Here is a 14788-nt window from a genome sequence, read left to right on the forward strand (position 1 = left end):
TTGAAACTTTTAAGGTTGCAGACTTCCTGCCCTCAAGAGGCTTTGAAAAGAGGGCAGAAGGCCCTTGATAGGAAAAGGTCACCACCTTGTGTTTAAAAAAAGGAAACTATCTGACAGCCAAATGAGAGTAACTTATTCACCTAAGTTCTGTAACAAGTCTTGAGAATGTGTGTGTGTGTGTTATTAAGAAGGAAAATATAATTGGGATAAATTGTATGTCAAGGAATTTGGGAATATTGAATTATATATTTTATATATATAATATATAATAATATATATTTTACTGATTTCTTTTGGGAAAGAAATATTGTACTAAATTTTGTAATCTGATTTGATGTTAAATTGATATATATTGTCAACAATCTCCTTTTGGTAAAGGAATAAAGTTTGTAATAATCTTTGTCTTTTATCATCTATTATCACAAGTTTATAGAAGGGACTATATATGTGTGTGTGTATATATATATATATATATATATATATATATATATATTATATATATATATATATTTATCAGTCCAAAGAAATTATATTAACAGTATTTGGTTCTTTTGTGAACATGCAAGTTATTTGAATACTATAATGTTAAAGCCTGGAATTAACATGTGATTGATTTGAAGATATGGAAAGGTAAATATCACAAATTATGGCCCTCTTCTGGTATAAATCTGTGGATTCATGAATAATATAATGATGGAAATATTATTTTGTAAAATTTAATAACTTATGTTAATTGACTTGAATGCCAGGTTGTTTTAACTATTGTTTAATTGCATTAGAATCAATAACACATGTTAGAAATTTAAAGTTACCTAAGATATTCTAATGGTTTTAAAGAATTCAGAAAGTAATAATTTGTATTTTTGAAGATGACTGGTAGTTAAAAGTTTATGAATAGAAATTTCTAGCTATATATGTAAACTGGGAGTAAACTGATTATTTGCTTTGAGGGCAAAGCACCTATGTAACCTGAGGAAGATAAAATAATGATGATGATTTGAGATTACTCTGTCACAATATCTGGCCAATTGTTATGTGAGAAGTATGGAGATGATGGGCAACCTCCTAGCCAGAAGGAGATGTTTAGTTACTTTAAACATAGTTAATAACTAAATGGGTTCATTGCAAAAGGTTGATTTCATTAAAAATATGAATAAGGATTGTTGTTTTAAAAAAAAAATTCTTATTCTATTAAAGATCCAGTCCTTCCCCTGTCCTGCTACCCCTACCCAAGTAGTATTAAACTTAATTTTGCTTGGCAGGCTGTCTTTGGTTGCAAACCAGTATCTTTTGACTTTTGAAATATTTGATTTTCCTTTACTTTAATATGGCAGCTGCCAAACCTTGAGAGATTCTTATTATTACTTGTTGGCACTTGAACTGCTTTTTTGAATTCTTTCATATTTTACTTGAAAGTTCTTGATTTGGGCTATTATGTTCCTAGGAGTTTCATTTTGGTGTTTGGGAAGACAACCAGTGTATTCTTTTTCTTTTCTTTTTGTTCTCTGTTACTAAGAGTTGTATGCTGCTTTCATTTATAATTTCTTGAAATATGGTATTTTTATTATTTTGATGTTTTTATAATATGTCATTTATATTACATTATTTTATTTTTATATTTTAGAATTTTTTTGTCTCTAATCATGGTTTTCAGATAGTGTAATAATTCTTAGGTTATCTCTCCTTGTCCTGTTTTACAGATAAGTTGTGTTTGTGTGTGTGTGCGTATCTATTGTTGTATGTGAAATTTAATAAAAGGATAAACTGAGCTAATTCTCTGAGCAAGATATTTATTAATAGGATCATACAACCTGATAATAAATGTGTTAATAAAAGATGAGCCAGATGGCACTGCCTTTCATTTTTATAAGCTTAGAACAAAGAAAAGAACAAAGAAAATATTATTGGTCAGTATTACAGGGATGAAGGATCATTTTTTATTACATCAAAGAAAGTAAGCATATCCTACATGTGAGATAAGACCACCTCAATTTCTAAGGAATGCTTTTGCAAATTTTATGGGTCCCAGCTTCATCTTGAAGTTACTGATAGGGACTCAGGTATACAGATGAAATCTGGGGATTAGATAAGACCACTTCAATTGCTAAAGATGGGATAAACCTGGCTTCTCAAAGATAACACATAAACTTTGCAGGAAATACTGACATAATGTTTTATTAAAGTATTGAGACCAGAATTTTTTCTTTAACAGTGATTGTACAAGAGTTTAAGCCTTTGGTATCTGTCTTCAAGGATAAAGAAGACTGAACCTTTGTACATATGAGACAGAGAATAGATTTTTAGATTTGTCAGAATACAGAAAAAGATTACAGAATAAAATCAAATTACAGAGTAAAATCAAATATAAAATTCGAGATCAAGAATTCTTTTATGGGGCGGCTAGGTGGCGCAGTGGATAAAACATTGGCCCTGGAGTCAGGAGTACCTGGGTTCAAATCTGGTCTCAGACACTTGATAATTACCTAGCTGTGTGGCCTTGGGCAAGCCACTTAACCCCATTGCCTTGAAAAATCTAAAAAAAAAAAAAAAAAAAAGAATTCTTTCACTAATGTATATGTACATATACAGATACTAGATTTAGATTTTATATTTTCTTCAGTTTGGCCCATTCTAATTTGGGGGGCATTCAGTTCTTGGGTGAAATTTTCTTTCAAATGTTTTAGTTTTAACTTTTTTGCTATTCTTTATTTCCCAGATTCAGTTTATCTTCATTTCTCCTAGTTATTCCTGAAATCCCTGTGACTGTTGCTTTTTTTTCCCTCTGAAATTTTACCTTCACCTATAGTTAGGGCACTATTCATTCTCCTTGGGATTTACCTGGCAAGAATCTCTCAAACCAAGGTAAATTCATGTGGTGAAGTCTTTCTTGGTTTGCTCATCTCATCCTCTTCAGTATTGGGTTGAGAGGTCTGATCCTGGTCAAGCTCTACAACTGACTGACATGGGCAGCACCTGCTTTGCCCTGAGAATAGTGACCCAGACAAGATCCCTCTGTCAAGAGGCTGATGCTGTTCTGTGATGTTCTCTGCCAAGGACCTCCCTTTTGTACAGGATCTTCCCAAAGCTGATTCTCCCTAGGGTCCTGTGCTGCTGGGTTCCAGAACTATTCCTCTGCTAGGATTCAACCAAAAGATTCAGAACTTGCTTAAGCTAGATTTTGCCTGAAGTCTTTCTCCTGCATCTAGGCTTAGGCCACTAGTGTCTCACCCATAACACCCCAAGTTTACTCTCTCAGGCAAATTTAACACCCCAAGTTTACTCTCTCAGGCAAATTTACTCTCTTACTTCCATGGACTTGAAGAAAGGCAAAGGCTAGGTACTAGGCACAGTTTTGGTCAGGAGTGTAGGTAGAACTTGGGAAATCCTCATTCTGGTCTTTCTCTCTTGCTAGATCTTTTGGAAAGGTTAAGCAAAGTCTGGAGAGGGAGTGCTGGGCCCTCCTGAATCCTCCAGCAATTGTACACAATGTATGCCACTGTGCTCAGTACTTGACATATCCTGGCTTGTCTATCGCAGGACTTTTGCAGTACTCAAGGGGGTACTTTGTGGGATATTGAATTGAAGGCAGCAGGGCTTGTAAAGGTGATATTTTAAAACTTTCTTTCCAGGGAGGTATAATTCTAATATCAACTGAAGTATTTGAAGAGGATCTTGACTCCTCTGAGTTCTACTACACCAGCATCTTTCAATCAGCATCTTTTAACACCAATATTATTCTGGTATGTGGATGGGAAGGAACATTAAAATCTAAAAAAATCAGAATTATAAATACAAAATGATATCCAGAAAAATTTAATGACCAGAAAAGGAATATTGTTTCAGGAATGTAAGGAATACCAACCAACTCCCACATACCTACTCAGTTGGGCAGCTAGGTGGTAGAGCACATAGAATTCTGGATCTGGATATCTGGTATCTGGATAACTTGAGTTTGAACCTACTTCGCATCCTTGAGCTGTATGACCCAGCAAAATTAACAAAAGAACCAGTACAGAGTAGCTTTGCAGCCTGACTAGGAAATGACCAGAGCCACAGTTTATAAGGTCCTATGTGTGGAGATGCCAAAGGTAGAGGGCTCTCCTGAGAAAGTCCAAGGTTGGAAGCCTAGGACAATGAAGTTTGGGAACAAGGATGTTTTGGTTGCTTAAACATGAAGCCATTGATGATACTCCTGTGCAAAGGCATGAAGAAAAAAAATAACAGGATCAAAAAATATATGTCATTTTCATAGTCCTGTAGCAAGCTGCATGTGACTTTATTTTTTCTTATGTTTTCTTTTACAACATGGAAATAAGTCTTGTATGACAACACATGTATAATTTATATCAAATTGCTCAAATTCTCAAAGAGGGAGTAGGGGAAGAATGGAGGGAAGGAACTGAAACTCAAATTTTAAAAAATGTTTAAAACTTTTATAAAAATCTTCACTAAAAAAATTAAAATAAGATCTATACACTGCAAAAAGAAAAGAAAAATAATAGTCCAATTTTTACTACCCATACTCCTCTGCTTATTCTATTGAGATACTGGGGATTCTGAAAAGATACAGCAGTTCCCTTCATACAAGATTTCTCATGAGGGCAAAAGGCAAAATCAGGCAACTCATCCAATTATGGAATATTGTTCTCACCAGCTTTCTTGGAGGAAAAAGAATTACAGTCCAAAATATCAAGAGTTGCAAACAATTAACATAACTTTGGAGGGCTATCTCCATTACCTAGAAGGAGTCCAATATTGAGGCATGGATTGCTAAGAACATTGCTACCCTGCAGTACATGAACATGGAATTCTATAATAAACATCCTGTTCTATATGTAGAGTACTGAATTGTTGAATCAACCACTTTTTCTTTGATCTTCAGGAATGTCTCCTTGTTAGTCTATTCAATAAAGCTAAAACTAATACAGGACATTTCTTTTTTGTTTTTTGTTGTTGTTTTTATTTTTGCAAGGCAAATGGGGTTAAGTGGCTTGCCCAAGGCCACACAGCTAGGTAATTACTAAGTGTCTGGGACCCGATTTGAACCCAGGTACTCCTGACTCCAAGGCCAGTGCTTTATCCACTACGCCACCTAGCCGCCCCAATACAGGACATTTCAATCCATACTTCTGCTTACAATTTGAGATTATTTAAGTTGGTGAGATACACATATATTCTAGAATTTTCCAAATGTGGTTATGAAAATACTTTGGATTTCTGAGGTGTTACACAAATATGAGGCCCAGACACATACCTCATACAAACAAAATCCTGGATGTTCTTTGTCTTCTTTTTCCCTGCAGCTACCATGATAGCCATCCTATCAGTCACTCAAAATATCAAGACTTTTTTTTAATTTAAGGCAGTGGGGTTAAGTGACTTGCCCAAGGTCACACAGTTAGGTAATTATTAAGTGTCTGAGGTTGGATTTAAACTCAGGTCCTCCTGACTCCAGGGCTGGTGCTCTATCCACTGTACCACCTAGATGCCCCAGTCACTCAAAATAACTACCAAAATGTCATTGAACAAGATCACAGATAGGCTGTGTGAGGACTCATCTCTTCCTTAGACTTCTTTTTGAAGTTGAGGGGATGTCCATCAATTGGAGAATGGCTGAATAAATTGTATTATGTGAATGTGAATGAACACTATTCTATAAGAAATCATGAGGCTGCCAAGAATATTATAGCCAAATTCCAAAATTTCCAAGTCAAGGAGAAAATATTACAAGCAGTCAGAAAGAAACAATCCAATATTGTGAAGCTACACTCAGGATAACACAGGATTTAGTAGCATCTACATTAAGGGCTCATAGAACTTGGAATATGATATTCTGTAAGGCAAAAGAGCTTGGATTACAACTGAGAATCAACTAACCAGCAAAACTGAACACCCTCTTTCAGGGGAAAAGATATACATTCAATGAAATAAGGAACTTTCAGACTTTCCTGATGAAATGACCAGAGCTGAACAGAAAGTTTGATCTTCAAGTACAGTACTCAGGTGAAGCATAGAGAGGGTAGATGGGAAGGGCAAATCATGAGAGATTTAATGATGTTAACCTGTTTGTATTCCTGCATGGCAAGATGATACTGACAACTCGTATGAACCTTCTCATTTATTAGGACAGTTAGGATTATATATAGGCAAGGCACAGGAGGGAGTTGAATTTGAAAGTATAACAATATTAAAAGATGGAGTCAATGGGCAAGAAAGGAATGTACTGGGAAAAGGAAAAGGAAAGGTAAACTGGACTAAGATATTTCACATAAATGAAGCAAGAAAAAGCTATTGCAATGGAGTGGAAGAGGGGGAAGGTGAGGGGGAGTGAGTGAGCTTTTACTCTCATCAGAAGTTGCTCAGAAAGGAAATAACATATACACTCAACTAGGTATAGATATCTATCTTATCCAAGAGAAAAATAGTTGAGGAAAGGAGTGGTGAAAAGGGGACAAGGGGAGGAGAGGGGGGCATTTGAATGATGGAAGAGAAGGAAGATCATGGGATAGGGTAGTCAGAAGCAATACACTTTTGAAGAGAGATAGGCTGAGAGAGTCTAAAAAAATGGGAAAGGGAAGGAATAGGATGGAGGGAAATACAACTAATAATAGCAACTGTGGGGAAAAAAATATTGAATCAATTTCTCTAATGGACTTATGATAAAGAATGCTATCCATCCCAAAGACAAAATTAATGGTGTCTGAATACAAACTGAAGCACACTTTTTTTTCTTTTCTCATTTTATTTTTCTTGAGGTTTCTCTTTCGGGGGGGGGGGGGGAATTATGTTTACCTTTACAAAATAACTATTAAAGTGATACGTTTCATAGCTACATATTTTTAACCTTATCAAGTAACTTGCTTTCTCAATGAGGGAAATGGGATGGGAGGAAGGGAAATAATTTGGAATTCAAGGTTTTGGAAATAAATGTTGAAAATTACTTTTACATGTAGCTTGGGTAAAAAAAATTTAAATAAAAATAAATAATGTATAGAAAAAGAAAGGAAGGAAGAGAGAGGGAGGGAGGGAGGAAAGAAAGAAAGAAGGAAGGAAGGAAGGAAGGAAGGAAGGAAGGAAGGAAGGAAGGAAGGAAGGAAGGAAGGAAGGAAGGAAGGAAGGAAGGAAGGAAGGAAGGAAGGAAATCATGAGGGACAGGACTTCAGAAAAGCCTGGAAAGACTTACATGAACTTATAGAAATGAGTAGAACCAGAAGAATATTATATACACTAAGAATAACACTGAGTGATGATCAACTATGATGAACTTGTTCATTTCAGCAATACAATAATCAAACACAATTCTAAAAGACTTGTGATGGAAAATACAATCTATACCTAGATAAGGAACTGTGGAGTTTAAATGCAGACCAAAGCTTACTATCTCCAGTTTTTAAAAATTGTAGTATTATGTCAGTTTTTCCTCTCATTCCCCTCTTCTCTCTCCCTTCTCTTCTTCCCTTCTTCCTCTCGTTTCTCTTCCTCCCCTCTCTACCATTCTCTATAATCATCACTCATTGCTAATTCCAGCTATGATCCAAAATTCATCTCCAATAAGAGGGGTGTTTTCTTTATACTAAGTAAAAGGAAATCCATGACAGTTTGAAGCAAATTTAGATAAGAAACCATCAATGTCATTAATATCTAAAGATTTTGAGAGTTCCAAGAAAAAGCATTCAAAAGTCCCACAGTTATCTTTATCTACATCCCCATTCTCTTCTAATTCAATCATCTGCATTTTCTCTAGCACTAGCACTTAAGGGAAAAGAAAACTTATCTGATTGTAATATATTATATAGATTTATGATTTATAACAGATTTCTACTGTAACCCATCATAAGTGTCTTATATTTGAAAAGACTTTTGTAAATACCAAAGTATAATTTTACTATACTGTACTTGGTACTAAGTATAATAATATTATTGTAGTATAATAAATATAATATTGTATTATAATACACTGTATAATGATATAATAATTTATATATGTTACTAAATATCAAGTATAATATAAATATATTGTACAGTGAGTTCTGGATTACTAATGACTAACTTTGAAATGAATTTATCTAATATATTATGTTTATGAATGACAAACTATTTAAATAGCAAATGCTACCAAGTGTTAGATGTCATTAATGCAATTGATGGAATATATCATGTGAATTGGGCTAGGGAGAATTTAAATAGAATTTATATAGTGAAATGAATAAATAATGTGGACAATGTTAAGGTTGAAATTGTTACGATCATATTGTTTTTTGTTAAGACCATATTTAACTGCTTGAAGAAAAGAGACTTTTGAAGAAGTGAAGCCAGGATAACCATTATTACCATTTCTTTTCAATATTGTGCTAAAAATGCTAGCTAGTGTTTGAGGAACTCAACAATTGAAGTTTTTGGAACAAGAGTTCATTATTTGACAAAACAGTTTGGCAAAAACTAAACACAGACCAATACCGCCCATCAATACCACAATAAAAATCAAAATCAGTATGTGATTTAGATATAAAGGAATATTATAAGCAAATTAGGGAAGCATAGAAAAAATTTTACCAGTCAGATCTAAGGATAAGGGAAGAATTTATGACTAAACAAAAGCTAGAGGATCACAGAAAGTAAAATAGATAACTATGTTACATTTAATTGATTTCATTAAATTTAAAAACTATTGCACAAACAAAACCAATGCAGTCAAGTTTAGAAAGCAAACAGGAAATTGGAAAAAAAAAATTAAACCAAATTTCTCTGATAAAAGCCTCATTCCTCAATATAGGGAAATAAAGCAAATTTATAAGAATATGAGCCACACCCCAATCAACAAATGATCAAAGGATATAAACAGGCAGTTTTCAGAAAAAGAAATCAAAGCTAACCATAGTCTTATGAAAAAATGCTCTAACTCACTATTGATAAGAGAAATGCTAATTAAAACCACTCCAAGGTACCACCATATATCTATCAAATTTGATAATATGACAGAAAAGGAAAATGACAAATGTTAGAGGGGATGTGGAAAAAATGGGACACATTAATATACTGGGGTGTTTTTAGGTTTGTTTTTTTTTTTTTGCAAGGCAATGGGGTTAAGTGGCTTGCCCAAGGCCACACAGCTAGATAATTATTAAGTTTCTGAGGCCGGAACTGAACCCAGGTACTCCTGACTCCAGGGCCGGCGCTCTATACACTGTGCCACCTAGCCGCCCCACACTAATATACTGTTGGTGAAGTTGGGAACTGCAACTATTCTGGAGAATAAGTTGAGACCATGACTAAAGGACTATAAAACTTTACATACCTTTTGACTTAGCAGTATCAGTACTATGTCTGCGTCCCAAAGAGATCCAAGGAAAAGGAATTTTATATTTACAGCTATTTGTCGAATAATAATTGCCCAATCTATAAGAAAAAGTACTGATGCAGAGCTCTGAGCCAATGGCACTATATTAAAAGTTTCATGGTCCACTCTAAAGAAGTGGACCTCAGATCTTTCTTATAATCTGAGATGCCTCTGTTTCCCAAAACCCTGTTTTTATAGAATTTGATACCCAAATATGCAAAATAAACATAGTAAAATACAAAATCTTACTGGTTGTTAGACCTTGCTTTTGAGGACTAAAAATGATCTTATCAGCAAGAGGGTCATAGATTGGGCAAAACATGGGGCATCTCCACTGACTTAGTGGTCATAAGATGCTCACCTGCTCCTATTAGACAAAACAAAGTGGTCCAGAGGTCCAATAAGTTGGGGGACTTGCCAAAGAATCAAGGCTGGGTTTGGACTTAGAATTTTAGCAAAACAAAATGGAGAAGTAGACTTCATAATTAGCAAACAAGTAGTGAACATTACATTAAAGTTTCAGGTCTATGATAAGAATCTATCTCATCTAATTATCCCTATAGGATTTATGGAATATATCAAACTGATTAATACTTATTGGAGTAGAGTAGGGGTCCACAGGAATTATTTCTCACACATTTATAGCAACATATTTTGTGATAGAAAAGAATTGGAAATTAAGGGGATGATCATCAATTGGGAAATGGATGAACAAGGTGTGGTATATGATTATGAAGGAATTGTTTGTCCTTTTTTTTTCAAAGACAACCAATGACATCACAGAATGATATCTTCAGTAAAATCATGAACTGGATCTGAGAGAGGCAGGGTTGCACAAAGTCATCAGCCTCACTCTCTCTTCCAGAGTCATTGGATTCCATTGGCAAATACAAACTGAAAAGAGCAAAACCAGGAAAACATTGCACATATTAACAATAATATTTTATAATAATCAACTGTGAATGATTTAGATATTCTCAGCAATACAGTGATCCAAGACAATTCCAAAGGACTTAGGATGGAAAATGCTATCTACCTCCAGAGAAAAAACAAATGGAATCTGAATACAGATTGAAGCATACTATTTTAAACTCTATTTTTCTTGGGGTTTTTTACATAATGGCTAGTATATAAATATACTTTTCATGATTTCACATGTGTAAATCATATTTATTGCCTTTGCCTTCTCAATGGGTGGAGAGGGTGGTAGAGAATTCAAAACTCATTTTTTAAAATGAATGTTAAAATTTTTTTAAAAAGAAAAGTATCACTAGATCTACCCTGAAGAGATTATGAAAAAGGGTAAAAACATCACTTGTACAAAAATATTCATAACAGCCCTGTTTGTGGTGGCAAAGAATTGGAAATTAAGTGAATGTCCTTCAATTGAGAAATGCTTAACAAACTTGTATATGTATGTCATGGAACACTATTGTTCTATTAGAAACCAGGAGGGATGGGAATTCAGGGAAGCCTGGAAGGATTTGCATGAACTGATGCTGAGTGAGATGAGCAAAACCAGAAAAACATTGTACATACTAACATCAACATGGGGGTGATAATCAACCTTGATGGACTCACTCATCCCTTCAGTGCAACAACCAGGGACAATTTGGGGCTATTTGCAATGGAGAATACTATCTGTATGCAGAGAAAGAATTATGGACTTTGAACAAAGATCAGAGACTATTACTGTCAAATTAGTAAAAAAAAAAAAAAAGCATATTGCTATGTAATTTTACTATCTCATACTTTATTTTTCTTCCTTAAGGATATGATTTCTCTGTCATCACATTCAACTGAGATCAATGTATAACATGGAACCAATGTAAAGACTAATAGAATGTCTTCTGTGGGAGAGGGTGGGGAGAGGAAAGCAAGAATGGGGGGGAAATTTTAAAACAAAGAAAAGTATCATCATTGTGAGTAACTAATTTTGTGTAAGTGGTACTATAATATGTGTGGTGACCCCATATGCTCATGATACAAGGATCAATTATGCTGTTTCACCACACTTGTTTATCAATTCTTGGTATTTTTTGTTTGTTTTTATCCATACTTTCTTTTGTATTTTGCTGCAATTAACTTGTCTTGGATTCTTGAATGATTCCTAGATCAATAGCTAATGCAATATTGCTAACATTCACTGAAGTTTGCTCTTTGAGAGCTACTTTTGTTTATTTCTTTAGAATTATAACCATCCTTTAAAATGCCACAAAATTTAAAATTAACAGAAGTGCAATGAAAAATTTTCATATGGCAGAAAATTCTGTATTCTTGTCAGAGAATTAAATAAAGGGATATGAACTCAATACCATTTTTCTTTTGATCCAATATCAAAAGAAACACAACTTTATTGTTGCCACAAATGAGACCATAGTGTAGCAGAAGAATTTCTGGCTCAAACATTCTGCTGCTACTGAAATAAAAGAAAGACTATGATGGAAAAGAAGCCCTGGTTCAGATTTCTTGATGCCACTATGAGAAGAAGACACTGCCTCAATCATACCAATCTCATAAGCAAAGTTGGGAAACCAACCATGGTTCCTGTTCTGACCAGCTGGCAAGATTTCTTTTCCTTTCTGAAATATTTACCTTATCTTCCCCTCTTGATTTCTGTATTCTATTTTTTTCTAAGCTACTTATATTATATATATACTTATATATATAACATATATAAGGTTATTGAATTTGATGCCCTGGACACTCTGGTTTTACAGATATAGATATAGAGATAGAGATAGACATAGAGATAGAGATAGAGATAGAGATAGAGATAGAGATAGAGATATATATACATATAGATATAGATATATAGATAGATAGAGAGAGAGAGATGAGCCTATGCTCTAAGCATAATAAAAGTCTAGAGATAATTGTCTCTGAGTTGTGAAGTCAGTGATTGACTTGTATACCTAATCAATGAACCCTCACATCATTTTTTTTCTTTTTTTGGTGAGGCAATTGGGGTTTAGTGACTTGCCCAGGGTCATATAGGTAAAATATACTCAAAGTGTCTGAGGCCAGATTTGAAATCAGGTCCTCTCACCTCAAGGCTCGTGCTCTGTCCACTGAGCCAAGTTCCAAACCTCAGATGATTTTTGACACAATATCTAAATTATTGCTTGACTAAAGTAATTTTTATACCACTGAATACCTCAAAAACAGAACTAAAAAGTTAAGGAAATATTAAGGAGGTCAAAGGAAGACATTCCTTCCCTCCAAGTAATCAATTCTGTGGGAAAAATAACAGTGAAAAGTCACTCAAGTAAGGAGACAAAAGACAAAGAAGCACTGACACTATTTTGTTGTTGTTAAATCTGATTCTTTATAATACATTTTGGGGTTTTCTTGATAATATCAGATACTGGGAGTGGTTTGACATTTCTTTCTCCAGTTCATTTTACTAATGAGAAGCTGAGGCAAAAAAAAGGGTTAAGTGACCTGCTCACAATCACAAGCTAATAATATCTACGATCATATCTGACCTTAGCTCCTTCTGACTCCAGGAGCAGCACTCTCTCCATTGTACCACCTAAATGACAGTATCAGGATACTAATACTATAACCTGGGAAGTTGAAAGAAGTTGGAAAAGAGAAAGTTACAACCCCAGAGGGTTCATACAAAAATAGCCAAGTGTTTTGCCCTGTCTGGTGGTTTTATTGGTCAATATGCAGTTGATCTATCCCATGGAGTAGTCAGGAGACAGGGGGAAATGATTGAGTTAGATAAAGAGATTTTGACTAGAAGTAACTACCCTTGGGCCCAGGAAGCCACGTGGCTTAAGTATTCCTTGGATCATTTGGTCTCTTCCTCAAACTTGAGCTCCCAGACTGCCAGGTGCTGTAGGTGCTTTAGGTTAAGACCTTAGGAAACCAGAGAAACATTATAAATAAGTAGGAACAAATTGTAAGAAGCATCAAGTAGTGATAGAAACAAATTTCCTTCCTTTGACAGGGTAGTCATTCAGGGTCATTCAGGAAATGCAAGAACACAATAACATGTTCAGGTATGAGACTATTGCAAGTTCCTTGCCCAATATATCAGTTGGCCCTATATCCCAACGTAAGTTTCAAGCAACTAATTAGACTGGAAATTGCATGAGTCTTAGAAATAATTGCCTTTTCTTTTCTTTTTTTTTAAGGTTTTTGCAAGGCAAATGGGGTTAAGTGGCTTGCCCAAGGCCACACGGCTAGGTAATTATTAAGTGTCTGAGATGGGATTTGAACCCAGGTACTCCTGACTCCAGGGCTGGTGCTTTATCCACTGCGCCACCTAGCAGCCCTGCCTTTTCTTTTCCATGTTGCTGTTAGAACTGGCAATCATAAGGTCAGCTTCCACCTGTCAGAGGCAAGTAGCTTTGTTCTAATAGTATCAGCAGTTCTGAAATATCTTTAGCAAAATGAAGGTGCAAATTTATCCCAGTTCCACTAGCCATATGTATTCATGAACAATAACCAAAATAGTGTGCAGAGGTGACTTCTTGCAGTGAGGATTAAAGACCAGGGATCTGCCTGCAAAAAAAGAGGTAAGATTTGCTGAGGAAGAGGAGTTTCTACCTCCTAACACATTATCTACCACATAGTGGACCATTCACAAATGTATGATTTAATATTGATTTCCAAAGCATGGCAGCATTGAAAAATGAAAGCCAATTGTCTTTGAGCAAAGAAATAGGAGTTTCTCAGCAAACACAGAAGTATTGTTCTAGTAGAGCCAGACTCAAGAACACAAGAGGGCTAAGACTTAGTACAGAAGAAGGCAACAGTAACACTTCAAATCCAAAACTATTTTTGCCGCTAAGACTGTGAAATTTTTTTGTAAAGGACTCATTTCCAGGGAAGGAGGAATTTGTCCTCAGTTGGTGGTATACAATCTTTGCTAAAGAGTGAGTTATTCATCCCTTCTCTGTTATTTACATGCATTTTCTGCCTTGTCACCCCAATGAGCTTTAAAAAGTAGCTTTCAACAATGGGTCCTTCTATGGGGCGGCTAGGTGGCGCAGTGGATAAAGCACCAGCCCTGGAGTCAGGAGGACCTGGGTTCTAGACCCAAGGTTAAGTGCTGAGACCAGCTCCTCCTCAACAGACTACAACCAGAGTTGTGGTGGTGCTTGTCTGTCCTTAGTTCTCCAAGAGAATCATGCCTCAAGGAGGTGATGCCATGACACACAAGTGAGTTGTATCTAAGTGAAGGAGAGCCCTGCCAAGTCCTCAGACTCACGTTCTCCTCCAGAGTCACCTGGGTCCAGGCAGATATGGATCAGGACAATTGTGATGCCATGACACACAAGTGAGTTGTATGTAAGTGAAGGAGAGCCCTGCCAAGTCCTCAGACTCACGTTCTCCTCCAGAGTCACCTGGGTCCAGGCAGATATGGATCAGGACAATTGTGATGCCATGACACACAAGTGAATTGTATGTAAGTGAAGGAGAGCCCTGCCAAGTCCT

Source organism: Macrotis lagotis, chromosome 1, assembly GCF_037893015.1.
Source record: "Macrotis lagotis isolate mMagLag1 chromosome 1, bilby.v1.9.chrom.fasta, whole genome shotgun sequence".
Taxonomy (NCBI): domain Eukaryota; kingdom Metazoa; phylum Chordata; class Mammalia; order Peramelemorphia; family Peramelidae; genus Macrotis; species Macrotis lagotis.